Source organism: Ochotona princeps, chromosome 22 (assembly GCF_030435755.1).
Source record: "Ochotona princeps isolate mOchPri1 chromosome 22, mOchPri1.hap1, whole genome shotgun sequence".
NCBI classification, from domain to species: domain Eukaryota; kingdom Metazoa; phylum Chordata; class Mammalia; order Lagomorpha; family Ochotonidae; genus Ochotona; species Ochotona princeps.
Genome location: NC_080853.1, coordinates 19,233,871 through 19,252,882, shown reverse-complemented (window position 1 = coordinate 19,252,882; position 19,012 = coordinate 19,233,871). Strand labels below are relative to the sequence as shown.

General features: G+C 49.7%; 1 protein-coding gene across 2 annotated transcripts in view; it reads left to right on the top strand.

Annotated features, from left to right (window-relative positions):
* Positions 1–415: 415 nt before the first annotated feature.
* KIF3B (kinesin family member 3B) overlaps positions 416–19,012 on the top strand; it is a 37,869-nt gene continuing 19,272 nt past the window's right edge. The window contains exon 1 of one of the 2 annotated variants that reach the window (XM_004585716.4): positions 416–662. The gene's annotated coding sequence lies outside the window, so the exon portion shown is untranslated. Of the gene's footprint in view, positions 663–3,633; positions 3,778–19,012 lie in introns of those variants that run through there. The other variant, XM_058679365.1, reaches the window with a different exon arrangement.

Here is a 19,012-nt window from a genome sequence, read left to right as displayed (position 1 = left end):
ATTTGATCTTAGGAATAGCGAGACTCCTTGAATCGGCGTTAAACAGGGACTAACACGATCGGTTTAGGCTTTACAATACTTCTGTGGCGGCCTGGAGAAAAATGGATTCGCAAGGCATAGCTGAACAAAAGCACAGGCGGCAGAGGGACCAGGTATTGCAGGCTCCCTGGAGGAGGAGACAGGAGGAAAGAAGGGAGAACTGCATTGGAGAGCGAGACCGAGGGGCGTGGTGGCGGGAGGTGAGCAGGGAAGGGTGACCTGAGGCTCGGACCAGATAAGATTCAACGGCAGGCACCACCGCGCGGCGCATTCCATTTGACAGACGGGGAAACTGACGCATGGGACACCGGCGGCCGGAGTCAGGCCACGTGGCGCCTTTGGTGGGCGCAAGGACTGAGGCGCGTTAGGCGCCGATAAACGTCCGCACCCCGCCGGGCTCCGCGTGGCCCCGCCCAGCTCTCCTTGTCCGCGGTCCCAGTCCCAATAAAGTTATTGAAATTGATACGGGTTGCCAAGGAAGTGGGTCGCCGTGCCAGGTTGCTAAGGAAGTGAGCGGCCGCCGTCTCTCCCCATCCGGGGCAGTGGGGGAATGGCTGAGCCCGGGGTTCGCCGCCGCCGCCGCCGCCGTCGCGGCCGCCTCCCGCTTTCGGCTCCTGCTGCAGGTGAGTCGGGAGCGGCTGCAGCGGACGCCCGGCACAGAGGCTCCCTGCGGCCCCCGGGGCTCTCCGCGCCGGCCCTCGCCGCCTCTGCCTGGCTTCGCTGCTTGCCCAGCCAGAGCATCCTTTGCCCAGCCTCCGGGCATCCTCCTGCCGTCCCGGTGGCCTCGCCCCTGCTGCGCCCCCCCAGCCCCGGCGACCGGCCCCCCAGGCGCCCCATTCTATGCACTGGGGGCCTGGGGACGGTCCCCTGCTCGGGAGGGGGCGGGGAAGCTGGAGGTGGGGTCCGAACCCTGGCGCTGCCCCAGGCTCCTGTGTGACCTTGGTTGGGCAGGTCCCTGTCCTGTGGCCTCCGTGGACCTGTGTGTACAGGGGGCGGCCGGGTGCTCGCAGTGGTTGAGATAATGGGCCATGGATGTGCAGGTGGCCTAAGTAGACAGAGGGAGACCTGTGAGCGCAGACTGGCATGGGGGTCAGGAGTCCAGTGTGAAGTCTGCACTCAGTGGGCAGCTGGCCTTGGACATATTGATTTTTCGGGCCTTCATTTTCCTGATCTGTAAAATGGGCTAATAGATTACTGTGGGAATCGGAAAGGAGAATATTGTCCAGGCTTGGCTCATTTAAGTTTTGGGATCGGTTAGGATTGAGGTGTGTGGGCTGCCCGCTTTTGTGGTGCTGTTACCAGCCCTGATTAAGTGACCCCAATCCCAGTTCTGCTTCTCCAGTTTGCTCAGAGCGAGACAGATGGGTGACATCCACTGGTAACCCTGGTGGGAGAAACCCTGGTGTTAAGTGTTAGGGACCTGTTTTTTACTGTTGCTTGCCTTGCCAGCCGTTCCAAAAGAGGAGGGTATCTGTGTGGGTTTCAGAGAGGACTTAAAGCTGTAGAAATGACAGAGGTGTGCGAGTATAGACATTCGCTTTTCAGGTGCTTTATCTCCTAATCCTGGCATAGGCTTTGCCAGGTGGCTGGGAATTAAGAAGCTGAGGTTTAGACAAAGTGAACAGTTCATTGATGGAACTGGATGTGTTTCTAGGTAAATCCTGCGTTTCAGCTCACATACTTGGATACCTCTGATGTCTTTTTGTTAAGGGTCCACTTATTAGAAAAGAAGAATGGCAAAGACAGGGAGAGAGAGAGGTCTTCTAGCCTTTCTGGTCACTCCCCAAGTGCCAGGGACAGTGGGCACTGGGCCAGGCTGAGCGCAGGAGCCCGGAGATTCCATCTGGGTATCCCGTGAGGGTAGCAGGGCCCCAAGCACTTGTGCCGTCCTGACTTGTAGTCTCGTGTGTGTGTGCAGGAAACTGGATTGGAAGCAGGGTCGCTGGGCCTGCCCCTGGCGCTGTGCTGTTGGGGGGGCAGCTGATCCAGGTGGTGCCTCAGCTGGCTGCACCACTGCGCCTGCCCCTTGCTGTGGCTGTTACAGGGGCTGTCTGACAGGAGGTTTCTGGTGGCGCTTCTGGCTGCTCCAGCTGGCTTCTAGCAGCTTTTCTTGCAATGGCAAAGCCTTGTTGGATAGGCCAACTGTGTGTGCAGTGTGTGTCAGAAGAGAGTGTGTTGCAGAGGGGCCTTCTCTCTCCTGTCCTCTTTCAGTTTAGTGAGGGGAGGAGGTCAGGTGCTACCGCAGGCCTTTCCAGTGGGCGGTTGGGCAGGTGTGGACTAGAACCCTGAGTCAGGCTCCAGGTTCTGAGCCTTGCCCAGGCTGCCTCTGCTGCTCCCAAGGGGTACACTGCTGGCCACACCGCCTCCCAGTGCTGCTGTGGGCTGCTCTGGTGAGATGTCCTGGGGGTGAGATAGTCCCCCTCCTGCATGACTATGGTGCAGACTGAATGTGTGTGACATGCTCGGCATGTTTGGTAAATGTTGGCTGTGATGCCTGGGGCCTGGCAGAGCACCTCTGCTATCCGTCATTCTGTTTGTGGCTGATGAATCACTAAATTGCCAAGATGGGCTGATCTCAAGTCTGTCTGCCTGGCAAGGTCATTGGAAGCAGAAAGCTGTGAAAGCAGTCCATAAATGCTGGTGGGTTGAGAGGGTTGCCCCAGGAACCTGGGAGTCTGTGCCCTCGTGGGTTGCAAAGAAACGTGAAGGGTGATGATGGGATGCCAGATTTGGTAGCTCGACATGCATCCATCTAGTAGATGTCACCTCGCTCCCTCCCTGCTGCCCAGGCACACGGAGGTCAGTGTCTGCTCCACAGCTTTTCAGGGACCCACAGCCTGGTGGCAGATGGCCGGCATTCGACTTGGCTTTAAACAGATTCGTATCTTCTTGTGGCTCTCTATGGACTGAAGGCACTGATTGCCTTCTCTGCTGTGATGTGTCTGGATTAGAAGCCCCAGATGGTTCTTTTTTTTTTTTTTAAGATTCATTTATTTTTATTGCACAGTCAGATATACAGAGAGGAGGAGAAACAGAGAGGAAGATCTTCCGTCCGATGATTTACTCCCCAAGTGAGCCACAACGGCCGATGCGCGCCAATCCAAAGCCAGGATCCAGGAACTTCTTCCAGGTCTCCCATGCGGGTGCAGAGTCCCAAGGCATTGAGCCATCCTCGACTGCTTTCCCAGGCCACAAGCAGGGAGCTGGTGGGAAGTGGAGCTGCTGGGATTAGAACCGGTGACCATATGGGATCCTGGGGCATACAAGGTGAGGATTTTAGCCGCTAGGCCACGCCGCCGGGCCCCCCAGATGGTTGTTGAAGCCTTTGCAGCTAGTCATTGTGGGTCCCAGAGAAAGTGTTACTTGTCTTTGTGGCGGCGCGTGCAGAAAGCTTCCTACTTGACGCCTGGTGGTGTAAAGAGAAGTGTTTCAGTGTGTTTTCACTCATTCGGTCTTCCCAGTCTGGGTGTAACATGTAAATGAAGGTGGTCAGTGTGTGGCCAGTTTGTTAGTGGTCTGTTTCATCGTGGAATTCACATCCAGTGCTCTTGCCACTCTGTGCCCACTCAGGTCCTGCTTCCAGCATATATAGAGGTCCTGGTCTGGGTTGGCCGAGCTCTAGCCTGCGGGTGATCAAAAGGGAGAGAGGATCCTTGTTCTCATGTAGAGTGTGTTTTAGATTGCAAGTGGAGCAACCAGAACACAAACTGCTGACCATGTGAGATGCCAGCCTCACAGGTGAGGATTAGTCCACTCTGCCACCATGCCAACCCTGGTGCAGATTATATTCTAATGGAAACAAATGAAAAGTAAGCTCTTGGCCACCCAGGTAATTTGGATCAGAGTAAGTGATGTGACAGGGGCTGGCTCAATTGGCTAATATTCTACCTCCAAGTGTAAGCATCCCATATGAGCATTGGTTTATGTCCCAGCTGCTCCACTTCCTTCTAGCTCCCTGCTTGTGGCCTGGGAAAGTAGTCGAGGACGGCTCAAAGCCTTGGGAGACCTCATGTGGGAGACCTGGAAGAACCTCCTGGCTCCTGGTTTCGGAGCAGCTCAGCTTCTGTCATTGTTGTCATTTGGGGAGTGAACTGGCAGACAGAAGATCTTTCTGTAAATCTGCTTTTCTAATTAAAAAAATAAATAGATTAATTTCAAAGAAAGAAAACCATAAGGCAGTGATGTCACGGGGAGTAACTTCAGGGCACGGGCTGGCACAGCTCCCTGAGGAGTCAGAGAAGCCCCTGCCAAGGCAGGAGCGTTTTTGCTGAGCTCTGACTCCTGCGGGAGGTGGGATGGGCAGCTGTTTGCAGGTGTGACAGAGGGACTAGCAAGGGTCCAGGGTGTGAGGGGGTACAGGTGTAGTGTGCCCCAGGAACTGCAAGGAGGCTCACAGGAGTGCAGGGGAGAGGAGAGAGGTGGGTAGGTGTGGCCGTGCATGCGTGTGGGCTGGGTGGGGTGGGGGCGGGGGTGATACATTGGTGACACAGAAGTTGGAGTAAGGAGAGGGATTTTACTTTTTATTTATTTATTTTTAAATTTATTTATTTTTATTGGAAAGGCAGATTCACAGAGAGAAGGAGAGACAGAATGATAGTCCATTTGCTGGTTTACTTCCCAAATGGCCTCAACAGCTGAAGCCAGGAGCCAGGAGCTGCTTCCAAGTCTTCCATGTGGATGCAGGGTCCCAAGGCTTTGGGTCGCCCTCGACTGCTTTCCCAGGCCACAAGCAGGGAGCTAGAAGGAAGTGGAGCAGCTGGGACAAGAATTAATGCCCATTTGTGGTGGCAGCTCTTGCATGGAGGAGGATTAATGAGTTGAGCCATCGCACAAGCAACCAGCCAATGCATTTTGGAGCATAAGTGTGCAGCCAGGGGACTAGCGAGTTTTGGTGGGAGTTGACGGTGGCCATCTAGGGTGGTGATAGGGAGATGGGAAAAGCGAATGGACTTGGTTGTGTTTGGGAGTTTAAACTGGCAGGATGGGAGGAGGGCCTCGGGAAATGAAGAGACTTACGGATGACAATCTGGTTTTTGGCCTGAGCCGTTAGGCAAATGCTGATGTGCCATCTACCTTGATGAGAACACATGTAGCTAAGATACTTTGGGAGGTAGAATGGACTGGGGTTTGCTCTGTACCCCTAAAGGAGCGGCCTAAAGCATGAGCATCTAACCATCAGATCTTCATCTTCGGGGAGGACAACCCGAATGTGCGGGAGGAACGCAGAGGTGAGAACAACACAAATCCCTGCTTGTCTCGCAGCCTGGTTCTTTGCCAGCTCCTAGAACCACGGGTGTGGACTCGGCCGGGGCAGTGTCCATCTGCCTCACGCTGTTGGAGTTGTTTCCCCACTTGGCATCTTGGCTGATGGAAAGAACAAAGACTGATGTCACTGACCAGGTTCAGTGTCAGCACCCCAGATGGCCAGGCGTGCTCTCGAGTGGGTCCTTCCTGGCCACAGACTCAGTTGCAAAGTTCACAGACTTTTGACTCATGAGTCCCCTGCAGAGCCCTTGTATCCTGCCAGAAATCCCATAGGGTCCTTGAGATTCCTCCTGGGAGCAAGGGGATTCCAGCCTCATTTTCATATGTCAGTCGTTGCCCTTTTAGGCTAGGATGTTACAGTGTTGTAGATGAAGCGTTGTGAATGGGAAGATGAGCGAGCTCCATCACCGTGTACAGGGAACGCTCATTGCTGCTCTTCTCATTTATAATCTGCAGCCACGGAGGTCCAGTGGCATATGTGTGATTTTGTTTTTCAGATGAAGGTATGGTGCAGAGACATTTTTTTCCCCCTCATTCAATCATCTAGGACTCAGACCTTCATGTTCCCTCAGTGTCTGGGGTCTGCTTACCATCATCCAGGGCTGTTTATGTTGTTAGTTACATTGTGCTGGGTTAGGGAGCTGCTTGCTGCTCAAGGTGTGCTCTGTGTGCCAGAGGTACCTTTGTCCCTGGCGGCTTGCTGGGGCTGGTGTTGTGGCATATCGAGTTAAACTGCCACTGGTGACAACAGTGTTCTGTATTGGCACAGCAGTTCACGTCCCAGCTGCTCTGCTTCCGATCCAGCTCCCTGCTTAATGTCAGCAGGAGATGGCCCACGTGGAGTTCCAGGCTCCTGGCTTTGATCTGACTCAGCCTTGCCTGTTGAGGCCGTTTGGAATATGAACCTGTGGATGGACGATTTCTGTCTTTCCTTCTTTTTCTTACTGGAGAGAAGGCTCATCCTGCTTTTTTTAAAAAAAGATTTATTTATTTTTATTACCAATTCAGATATATAGAGAGGAGGAGAGACAGAGAGGAAGATCTTCCATCCACTGGTTCACTCCTCAAGTGAGCACAACGGCTGGTGCTGTGCCGATCCGAAGCCGGGAGCCAGGAACCTCTTCTGGGTCTCCCACGTGGATGCAGGGTCCCAAGGCTTTGGGCCGTCCTCAACTGCTTTCCCAGGGCTTTCCCAGGCCACAAGCAGGGAGCTGGATGGGAAGTGGAGCTGCTGGGATTAGAACCGGTGTCCATATGGGATCCCGGGGCGTTCAAGGTGAGGACTTTAGCTGCCAGGCCACGCCGCCGGGCCCTCACCCTGCTTTTCAACAAGCAAATAAATCTGAAAGAAAGAAAGAGGGCCTGGTGTGATGGCTCTAGTGGGTAATCCTCCATCTCCAAGTTCCAGCATCTCATAGGAGTGCTGGTTTATGTCTCCGCTGCTCCACTTCCTGTCCACCTCCCTGCCTGTGGCCTGGGAAAGCAGCAGAGGATGGCCCAAGGCTTTGGGACCCAGCACCCACGTGAAGCTCCTGACTTTGGATAGCTCAGCTCCAACTGCTGTGGCTATTTGGGGATATGCTCACCTAGTCTTTAGTTGGAATCTGGGACTCACCAGTGATCCTGACGACGAGAGCAGGAGCAGTGGCCGGTTCATGTGAGATCAGCAGTGTCCAAAACACAGCGACCCTGAGACATTGATCGTGGGTGAGCCTGCTTCCCACAAGAGCCATGGAGAGGCACAGGGGAGTTAGAGAACTTTCCCACATCTCTACTGCTTATTTCAGAGGCAGATGTGGGAGAGCTCTCTGCCTGTTACCTGAGGTACAGCTTCCAGCTGTGCCTGCCCTTGACCTGAGGCACAGCTTCCAGCTGTGTCTGCATGACCTGTGACAGGACTGGATGGTCTAAAGGGATACAGGTGCCTTCTAGCCAATTACAGTGTCATTGTTGGGTAGGAGAACTGTCTGGGGACTGCCCTTTTGCCTAGTCTGGGTAAGTTTGCTCTCGCTTTACAATAAATGGACATGCTCCATTAGACTGTCCCCCAGTGGTTCTGTAGCCAAAGAACACTGTCACCTCACCCCCTCTGTGGTCTTAGGGCCTGCTGGCGGGAAATACTCCCCAACCCCCCGCTTCCAAGAGGCAGAGGAACAGAAAAAGTTCCCGTCTGTTGGTTCCCCCATGCCGTGACAGATGGGCCTTGTCTGTGCAGAAACTGGAGACAGAAAGTTGGTCCAGGTCTCCCCTATGGGTGGTGAACCCTGTGAATTGAGCCATGATGTATCATCATGGCCTCCTAGGGCTGCCTTAACCGGATGCTGGAGCCAGGGGCTCAGCTCAGGCCTGGCAATGTGGAATGATGGCAGTTTTATTGATTTTTTTTAGGTCTGCTTTTAAAGAGATTTAATTTGTTTTTCTTAAAAGTCAGAATTACTGAGAGTGAGAAGGAAAAATAGAGAAAGAGGTCTTCCATCTTTTAGTTCACTCCCCAAATGGCAACAATGGCTAGAGTGGGGCCGATCTGAAGCTAGGAACCAAGAGCTTCTTCCTGGTCTCCCACTTGGGTGGGAGGCCCAGGGACTTGAGGTATCTGCTGTTACTTTCCCAGGCACATTAGCAGGAAGCTGGATGGGAGGTGGAGCATCTGGGACACGAACTAGCAACCATATGGGATGCCAGCACCACAGGCTGAGGATTAGTGTGCTATGCCAAGACTCTGGCCTTGGCCTCTGGGCAGTTTAACTGGTGATTTAACTGCTAGGCTAAGCACCTGCCTGGTATGTCTTTCTACCCTGTACCAGTCCTGGCTTTCAGATGGGCGGTGACCAGATGCTTGGGTTCCTTCAGGTCAAAGACCTTTTTCTTCTATATTTAAGTATCTAATCATAAATGTTGATTGAAAAAATGACTTCAAAGAATGTTTGAGGAAATTAAGGGGAAAACCCTTGAGCTGTTTTTAGCGTAAGGATGGGTGTGGATTACTTGACAGACAAGGCCACCAACAGATAGCTCTAGTTTGATTAGATCCTGCTAGCTCGCTCACTTTGCTCAGTTGGTGCAATAGCTCCAGGTTGCAAGCAGCTGAAGTTCATAGGAACTGTGAACTTGGGTTCTGAGTCAGCCAGCCATGAACTGTTTCTTGATTCTGGTGATAACATCCATACCTGTTTGCAGAGGGTGGCTAAAGTCGTGTAACACCTGCTGGCTGATTGTAGGAGATCCACTTTCCTAGAGCCTTTGTTTTCTCTCTGTGCCCTGTGGGCTTATGTTTTCTCCTATCTTTGTAAGGTTCTTTTCTTTTTTTTTTCATTTCTTTTCTTTCCTTTTCTTTTCTTTTCTTTTCTTTTAAGATTTCGTTATTTTTATTTGAAAGGCAAATTTTACAGAGAGGAACGACAGAGAAAGCTCTTCCATCCACTGGTTTATGCCCCAAATGGCTGCCACGGCTGGAGCTGAGCTGATCTGAAGTCAGGAGCCAGAGTTTCTTTCAGGTCTCCCCTGTGGGTATAGTGGCCCTCTGTCACTACTTTCCCAGGCCATAAGAAAAGAGCTGGATGGGAAGTGGAGCACCTGAAACACAGACTGGTACCCATATGGGAGACCAGCGCTTGCAGGTGGAGCAAGAACCTATGAGCCTCTCCTGCTCCCCTCCTCTCCCCCCACCACCACCCCAAGAGTCTTAGATGTCTTGGTGGAGGCTTGCACTATCACAGGAAATTCTGATATGAGAGGTAATGAAACCAGCCCTGCCCAAAAGACTTAAGTTTGAGTGGGTGATGTTTTCTTCTTCCTTGGTGACGTCATGTGGGGCTTTTCCCCGACCTTCTGAGTGAGACGTTTGGTGCCCGTTTCTTGGCAGACAGAGAACAACCTATCAACCCATCTTATCAGTGTCACACATCTGTACTGCAGCCTGTGACATTCCTGTACACGGCTCTGTTAGTCACCGTGACAGGCCACGCTCCTCCCCAGGTCACACTCATTGCGGTCCTGAGCTCTTGCTGCAGAGCTGTCTTAAGGAGCCAATTCATTAAGATAATTTGCATTGAAGAGTAAATCATGATAATTATGCTAATCCAGTTTTATTGTTAAACATTATGACAAATTAGGCCTGATCCGGTAGCCTGGTGGCTGAAGTCCTCACCTTGCATGAGCCAGGATCCCATATGGGCTTCAGTTCGTGTCCTGGCAGCGCCACTTCCCATCCAGCTCCCTGCTTGTGGCCTGGGAAAGCAGTTGAGGATGGTCCAAAGCCTTGGGATCCTGCATCCACACAGAAAACCTGGAAGTGGCTTCTGGCTCCTGGCTTTGGTTCAGCTCAGCTCTAGCCATTAAGGCCGCTTGGGGAGTGAATCAGCGGATGGAAGATCTTTCCTCTCTGTCTCTCCTCCTCTCTGTAAAAATCTGCCTTTCCAATAAAAATAAATAAATGTTAAAAAAAATCATAAAAAGTTTTCTTTTGAAGTTGAATTATTTGAGAGGCAGAGAGACAGAGAGTAAGAGCTCCCAACTCTTGCTTTCACTAGCAAAAGCTGGGATCAAGAACTCGCTCCAGGTCTCCCAGCTGGATGACTCAGTCCCAGTTACATGAGCCCATAGTGGTGTCCCCTCCCAGGATCGGAGTTAGTAGGAAGCTGTGGTTGGGAGGAACTCCAACATGGAATCTTAAGTGCTGTCTTAATGGCTGGGCCTAATGCCCCACACCTAAAATATCTTAATTTTTTTTTTTTAACTTATTTTGTTTGAAAGGCAGAGTTAGAAGAGAGATAGAGAGAAAAGTCTTTCATCCTCTGGTTCATCACCAAATGGCTACAATGGCCGGAGCTGAGCCGACCTGAAGCCAAGATCCCTTTCCTGGCCTCTCACGCTGGTACAGGGTCCCAAGGACTTCAGCCTTCCGTTTCAGGAAAAAATGTGAGTTTTGAAAAATTGTGAATTTCAGGTCTTTTTTTTGCATAAAATTAAAAATGTTGTTTTTCCACACTTTAAAAAAATATTTGGAAGATTTACACAGAGAGGGGCAGAGAGGAGCGTTTGTGGGAGGGAGAGAGAGTGTTAGGTAGGTAGGTAGGTAGGTAGTTAGTTTCTATGTATTAGTTCACTGCCAAGATGGCTACAAAATGATACAAAAACCAGGGCTGGACCAGGCCAAAGCCAGAAGCCTGGAGCTTCTTCTGGGTCTCCCATGTGCATGCAGGGACACAAGGACTTGGGCCATATTCTGCTGCTTTTTCATGTCATTCGCAGGGAGCTGGATCAGTAGTGGAGCAGCCGGGACATGAAGCGCTTCCATGTGGAATAGTGGCACAGTAGGCAATAGCTTCATTTGTTGCACCACAACACTGGCCCCTCCATAGATTTTTCTTTCTTTTTTTTTTTTTTTTTGCGGTATACTCTTATTTGGTGACAATTTGATTCTTAGTGTTTGTTAAGCTCCCTTTCTAACCACGAAAGATCGAGCCTCGGTCTTCAGGTAAGCCATAGTGCCTCCACCTGCTGGTTCACTTCTCAGATAGCTGCAGTGGCCAGGGCTGGGTGAAGCCAAAACCAGGAGCCAGAAGCTCATTCCAAGTCTACTGCATGGATATAGTGGCCCGAGCACCCTGGCCATCCTCTGCTGAGTTTCTTAGGCCATTGTCAGGGAACTGGATTGGAATTAGAGCAGCTGAGACATGAAGCAGCATCCATATGGGATGGCAGCATTGTATCCTGGGGCTTAGCTATACCACAAAGCTGGCCATGGGGAAAAAAACTAACGTAAGTTTGCCTTAAAAGGAAGTTGATTTGAAGAAAAGTCCTGTAGGGACTTGCTGTTGGGTAGAGGCCGTTTAACTTGGGAGCGCGGTAGACTTCCTTCCTCCTTCCTTCCTTTCTTTTTCTTTTTCTCTTCTTTTTTCAAGTGTATTTTGTTTTATGATACAGTTCCATAGGTTTTGGGGTTGCCTGTGCTCTTCCTGAAGGTCCCTGCCCCCCAACATTGATTTCCCCTCTAGTTTTACAATGGATGTCCTTCATGAAAATTGCAACCAAATTGTCAGATGGACACTGGGAGACGTGTGGTAAGATGTCTTTGTTACACAGCGTGAGCATCTCCTGCCCCTAGTTTCCCACTCATGCCCTGCATGTTTTTGTTCTGTCCTTGCCTTGTTTGTCACTGTCATTCACCAACTGCTTTGGAACTTCTGGGTCTCTGAGGAGTTGCTCACTATCGTGTCTGTTTAGGCCTCACGAAGACCTGTTTTCTATTGACTGACTGTTATTAACTGTGTATCACGTTGCTGGCCGAGCTGCATCACAGGGTTTGCTCTAGCATGTTGGTCAGGGTAGGAGTCACCTTTTGGGGGTCATATGTTTGGTACTTGTGCTCAGCCCTCTCTGACACAGCCCAGGGAGGCAGAGCCTCAGTTATATTCCCATTTTACAGATGGAAGAATATAGGCTCTGGTGTGTGAGGGGACCTGGATACCATCACAGAGCTAGGAATCCTAGAGCATCCTTTTTGTTTCTTAATAATAATTTTTATTTATCTGAAAGGCAGAATTACAGAGAGAGAGAGAGATCTTCTATCTGCTGGTTTTCCCAGAGGGCCATACCAGCGAGGGTTGGCCTGGGAGATTGGTATACATGTGGAATGCCAGCGCCACAGGCAGTGGATTTACTTGTTAAGTCATAGTGCCAGTCCCAGGTTGTGTTTTGAAAGGAGAGCAACAGAGAGGCGGGGGGGGGGGCAGTGAGAAAGAGAAAGAGAGCCTTCCTCTGCTGGTTTACTCCCTGTATGGCCCCAGCCAGTAGAGTAGCAGGGACTCAACCAGACACTCTGGTATGGGGAGCCCAGTGTTGCAAGCAGCAGCTTACCCAATAGGCCACAACACTGACTCTTCCATCATTTTCTTGAAGAATCTTGGCACATATCTGCTTTATCTGTTCACGTGTCAATGGGCATTTGCGGTACTTCCTCTGCCTTGACTGTTGTGAATGACGCTGTAGAGCACACAAACCTTTTCTGTTCATTAGAGCCAGTCAGCTGGGTGGAAAGCCAGAGTGAAAGCTGTGACAGGCAAAGGTGCCCTAAACAGAAACAAACAAACAAACAAAAACCAAGGAGATCAAGACACATCTAGCTTACAACTCAGCTCTCACATGGGCTGGCATTGTGGCACCTTCTATGGCACTGGCATCCTGTAATGAGTTTGGGTTCAAGTCCCAGCTGCTCCACTTCTGGTCCAGCTCCCTGCTAATTCTCCTGGGAGAGCAGAGGAAGATTGGAGAATGGCCCAAGTACTTGTGCCGCAGCACCCATGTGGGAGACCCAGCAGAAGCTGTTGGTTCCTGGCTTCAGACCAACTCAGTTCCAGTTGTTGGTGGTATTAAGTCAGTGGGTGGAAGATTGTGTGTATGTGTTCTTTCCAATAAATAAGTACATTTTTAAAAAGTCTGAGGAAATGCCTTATATGAGAACTGTGCATGGACTTCCACATTTTTGTGTGTCGCTGTTAGCACATGGTGTGTTAGCACAGTGCTGCACTGTGGTGCACTGTGTTACATGCTGCTGTGAAGCGGCCACCCATATAGGAGCACTAGTTCGAGTGCAGGCCTCCGATCTGGTTCCCTGCTACTGCGGCTGAGATGGCAGTGGAAGGTGGCCCATGTGCTGGGCTCCCTGCCATCCATGTGGGAGACCCAGATGGAGTTCCAGGCCCCCAGCTCCTGCCTGGCCTGTTCCCAGGTATTATGACCATTTGTGGAGTAAATCAGTGGATGAAGTATAGATCTGTTTCTTCCTCACCCACTATCATTCTGCCTGTTAAATAAATAGGGAAATGCATTGTTTTCTGAAAGAAAGTCACTCTTTATAAAAAGATTTGTTTTTATTTGAAAGGCAGATTTACAGATAGAAGGGGAGACAAAAAGAAAGATCTTCCATCCACTGGTTCACTCCCCAAATTTCTTCATTGGCTAGAGCTGAGCTCATCTGAAGCCAAGAGCCTAGAGCTTGTTCCACATGGGTGCAAGGTCGCAAGGCTTTGGGCCATCCTCTGCTGCTTTCCCAGGCTATAAGTAGGCACCCAGATGGGAAGTAGAGCAGCTGGGACAGGAACTGGTAGCGTATGGTGGAGGTTTAGCCACTATATTGTGTTGCCGGCCTCAAAAACCCATATTTTAAAGATTTATTTTATTTTATTTTGAAAGGCAGAGGGAAAGACAGTGAGATAATCCTTCCATCTGCTAATTCACTTCTCGTATGGTCACACCAGCTGGGCCTGGGCTAGGCCTAAGCTAGGAGCCAGAAGCTTCTGGGTCCTTCATGTGGGTGCAGAAGCCCAAGTACTTTGGCTGCATTGTGCTGCTTTCCCAGGCACATTAGTTGGGAGCTGGCTTAGAAGTGGAGCACCTGGGTCCCTGTGCAGTAGCCTAGTGGCTAAAGTCCTTGCCTTGCGTGCGCCATGATCCCATATGAGTGCCGGTTCATATCTTGGTTGCTCCACTTCCCTTCTAGCTCCTGCTTGTGGCTTGGGAAGGCAGTCGAATGCGGGCCAAAGCATTGGGACCCTGCACACATGTGGGAGACCTGGAAGAAGCTTCTGGCTCCTAGCTTTAAATCGGCTTTGCTCTGGCCATTGCGGGCATTTGCAGAGTGAATCAGCAGACAGAATATCTTTCTCTCTCTCCTTTATATCTGCCTTTCCAAAAAAATAAATAAATAAATAAATAAATACAATCTTAAAAAAAAAAGATCTGTTCATTTTCTTCACCCATTTCTTCACAGTATTGTTTTGCTGCTGTTGAGTTTCTGAAGCTCTTTGTAAATTCTGGGTATTATTCCCGTATCAGTTGTGTAGTGTGCAAAGGTTTTCTCCCGTTTCGTTGGTTGCTTCTTCACCTCTGTTGATCACCTCCTTTGCTGTACAGAGCTTCTCAGCTTGATGTAGATTAATTTTGACTTTGATTGCCTGTGTTTTTGCTGACTTTTCTTTTTTAAAGATTTATGTATTTTTTTATTACAAAGTCAGATATACAGAGAGGAGGAGAGACAGAGAGGAAGATCTTCCGTTGGATGATTCACTCCCCAAGTGACTGCAACAGCGGTGTTGCACCCATCTGAAGCCAGGAGCCAAGAGATTCTTCTAGGTCTCCCACATGGTTGCAGAGTCCCAAGGCTTTGGGCTGTCCCCGACTGCTTTCCCAGGCTACAAGCAAGGAGCTGGATGGGAAGCAGGGCTGCCGGGATTAGAACCGGCACCCATATGGGATCTGGTATATTCAAGGTGAGGACTTTAGCCTTTAGGCTACTGTGCCGGGCCCTGTGACTTCTTTTTAAAAAGAAAGATTTATTTCATTTATTTGAAAAGGCAGAGTTACCGAGAGAGAGAGAGCAAAAGCGAGCGAGCGAGAGAGAGATATCTTCCATTCTCTGGTTCACTCCCAGAAGAGCCACAATGGCTGGGGCTGGGGCCAAAGGAGCTTCATCTGAGCCTCCCACGTGGTTACAGGGCCCTGAGGCCCCAGCCCGTCCTGTTCTGCTTTCCCAGGCACGTTAGCAGGGAGCTGGATTGGATGTGGAACAGCTGAGACCAGACTCGTGCCCATGTGGGATGCTGTTCTTGCAGACAGAGGTTTATCTTACTGTGTCACAACAGTAGCTTTGGTGACTTTGGAGTGCACTGAGACCGCAGGCTCACCCTGACCGACTAGGTGGCGTGCTGTGGACCGGAACGTATTTTTATGAGTCTGTTTTATGAATGTTTCACAACAGAATACAAAAAAGAGGTTCTGTGTCACTTTTTGCCTCCTGTGGATAAATAACTTTCTTTGTCTGACTGTTCGTATCATCAGGCGGTAGGGGGTACATGGTGTTGGTTTTTATTCAGGGTCAGTATTTATTGCTCATCTTACTTGTTCATGACCTTTCTGGTTTCTTGCCAGAGAAGTAGTTTGTCTTAAGACGCGTAAGCTGAAATCAGGGAACTAGACTTTGTTTTTCCTCCCCCAGGAAATATTAGCTAACTGCTTCCCTCACCTTCATTATACAAAACAAAACACAGCGCCCTTGAAAAATTCCAGAGAAAGCAAAAAAATAATTCTTAGAAACTCACCACCTGGAGACCAATGTTGGCTGTATTTCCTGAGTATTTTTTATGCACCTTGCACTTGGTTAACCGTTTGACGTTTATCAACTTTCTGAATCCTTGAGAACAATTCTTTAAGATAGGTGATGCTGTTAACTCCATTTTATAGGTTAAAAAAGAAAAGCTGTGATGTGTGTAGCATTCTCAGTATTTTATAACTAGCAAACAGAAAAACAGAAACCTTAGCCTCGGCCTGTTCCGTCCTACAACCAGTGCCTCTCATGGTGGCTGTTGGCCGTGACTTCCATGTGTGTCTCGCACAAGTGTGTATCCAGGTGTTAGAAGCACAGATCCTGCCCCAGCAGTTCTGTTCAGCAGCCTGGCCTTTTCACTCCACAATGTACAATTTTGGTTTATTTGTTTTATCTGAGAGGCCAAGTTCAACAGAGAGACCTCCCACTGCTGTTTCCTTTCTCAAAGGCTTAGGAGCTGGGAACACAATCCAGGTCTGCCCCCTGGGTGGAAGTGACCTTGAGCCAACACCTGTCACCTCCCAGGGTGTACATCAACAGGAAGCTGAGATCTAAGGGAGACTGGGACTCACCCAGGCCTATGCGAAGGCTTGTAGGTATTCCAGTGACTTAAACTGCTGTATCAGACACCCATTTCATAATCCTAAACATGTCCTTCATCTTTGTATAGATATTTGGTTCTGTCCTTAACATGAGTCCAAGAAATGGAATTACTGTTTATTTTTTTTTAAGATTTATTTATTGTATTTATTTTATTGGAAAGGCGGATATACAGAGAGGAGGAGAGACAGAGAGGAAGATCTTCCATCCACTGATTCACTCCCCAAGCTTGATTCACGTCCAAAGCTGAGCCGATCCAAAGCCAGGAGCTTCTTCCAGGTCTCCCACGCGGGTACAGGGACTCAAGGCTTTGGGCTGTTCTCGACTGCTTTCCCGGGCCACAAGCAGGGAGCTGAATAGGAAGCGGGACGGCTGGGATATGAACTGGTGCCCTTATGGGATCCTGGTGGGTGCAAGGTGCAGACTTTGGCTGCTAGGCAACCGCTCCGGGCATGGCTGGAATTCTTAATCAGACCTCATATCCATGAATTTGGCAGTGGATGGGCTTATGGGAACCTAAAGCAAGTGTGAATGAGCAAAGCATGCTGGGTGTGAAAATGGAGGCAAGGGGTTTTTGGAAGCACACAGTCCTCCAGGGGGCGCTGTTTCTCAGCTCCTTTTGCTGCCACCTGCAGCAATGGGTAAGACTCAGTCATATTATTTCAGGGAAGTGGAACATATTTTTATGGAAAACAAGTGTACATAAAATTCAGAAAAAGTGGAATCAGTTGTGATAATGCAGGAAATAGAAGTGACAGTTGTTAATGTGTTAAATGCTTCAATGGTTTATTTCTCAGTTTTTTTTAAAGGATTTTACTTATTTGAAAGGCATGGTTAGGGAGAGTGAAAGACAGGTCTTTCTTCTGGTTCATTCCCGAAATGGCCCCAACAACTGGGGTTTGGCCAGGCCGAAGCCAGGAGCTTCTTCTAGATCTCCCACATAGGTACAGGGGCCTACTCAGTTGGGCCATCCTGCGCTGCTTTCCCTGGCACATTAGCAAGGACCAGGATCGGAAGTAGAATAGCTGGCAGTCAAACCAGCACCCATATGGATGCTGGCACTTAATCCAATATGCCATAGCATTGGTCCCATTTCTTCATTTTTTAAAAGGATGTATGTATTATTTTTATTAGAAAGTGAGATATATAGAGAAAAGGAGAGACAGAGAGGAAGATCTTCCATTTGTGATTCACTCCAAGTAGCTGCAACAGCCAGAGCTGAACCAATCTGAAGCCAGGAGCCAGGAGCTTCCTCTGCGTCTCCCGTGTAGGTACGGGGTCCCAAGGCTTTGGGCCGTCCTCGACTGCCTTCCCAGGCCACAAGCAGGGAGCTGGATTGAAGTGGAGCAGCTGGGGCTAGAGGCAGTACCCAAAAGGGATCCAAGTGCATGTAAGCTGAGGACTTTAGCCACTAATCTACTGCACCGAGTCTCCATTTTTTTTTTTTTTTTTTAAAGAAAAGTGCTACAAAGTATTACAGATGAAGGTGGGATGTTCTTTCTATCTCTAGTCTCCTCCACTTCTCACTGTCAGGTTGGGATAGCCACCCTGGCACATTGCACATCCTTCTACCCAATTTTTTAAAGAAAAAATTGTTTACTTGAGTGATAGAGGGGAGATGGTTCAGCCCCCCGATAGCTACAACAATTAGATCTGGCCAGACCAAGCCGACGAGCCATTCTCTGGTTTCCCACATGGGTGGCGGGAACCCCAACACTTGTGCCATCTGTCTTCCCGGGCACCTTCGCAGGAACCATTGTTCCAGTACGGGGTAGGGGGGCAGCACCGCAAGCTGAAGCTTTACCCGCTGTACCACAACGCTGGCCCTCTTTTCTGCTTTTTTAAATATATAAAAATATGGCTCCCTAAGTACTTTATTCTATAAATTTCTGAATTATACAGCTGCAGTTTGCTTTTTCATTCTACCCACTTATCCATGTTAATGTAAAAAAAAAAAACAGGGTAAAGCTTTGTGGGTCATATCGTTTTGTTTCATTTTTTTAAATTAACTGTGAGATTAAACAGATCCACAGGCAGGTAGAGCTGCCCTTTGCTGGTTAACTTCCCAGATGCATGCACCGGCCAGGGTGCCACAGTGCTGGGCCACACCTGCAGCCTGGAACTCTGGGAGACAGGTTTTCCAGGAGGATGGCAGATTCCAGGCCTCTGAGCCATCACCTTCCCACGTGTCCACTGGAGGGCGCTGGAAGGGGGAGCTGTAGGCAGGTACTGACTGGGTGTCCCAGTGTGGCACGCAGCACCTTAACCTGCTAGGTATGCCCACTCAGCTCTGCCATTTTACAGTTAATGCATTCCAAATTCCAATAACACTGTGTTTATGGAAACAGGCTCTCTCGTGGGCATCTGACCCCTCGGTCAGCTCACACGCTCACAGGCATTTGGGGAGTAAATCAACAAATGTTAATGTTTGGGCTCGGCACTGTAGCCTAGTGGCTTAAGTCCTCGTTTTGAATGTGCCAGGATCCCATTTGGGCGCCAGTTCATGTCCAGGCAGGGAGCTGGGTGGGAAGCGGGGCTGCCCAGAGTACAACTGGTACTCATATGGGATCCCAGCATGTTCAAGGCGAGGACTTTAACCGCTACGCTATCACACCAGGCCCCTAAAAAAATCATTTTAAAATCCTTTTAGAGAACCAAAAAATATCCTGGGCTATTACTGAAGTAGCCTAACCTCAAGGTTGGCCTTTTCTTTTTTAAAGATTTATTTTATTTTCAGCAAAAGTTACAGTGAGTGAGAGAAGATCTTCTATACGATGACTCACTCCCCAAGTGGCCACAGTGGCTGGAGCTGAGCCAATCTGAAGCCAGGGGTCAGGAGCTTCCTCTGGATCTCCCATGTGCGTACACATTCCCAGGGAAGCACTTCAATAACAGCATGATGGCCTTGCGACTGTTCATGGAGGACATGCCTTGTAAGATTGGAGGGGAAGTCAAAGGGGGAGGGAAGGCACCTTGGGGAAGGGCACAGGCAACCTCAGAGCCTAT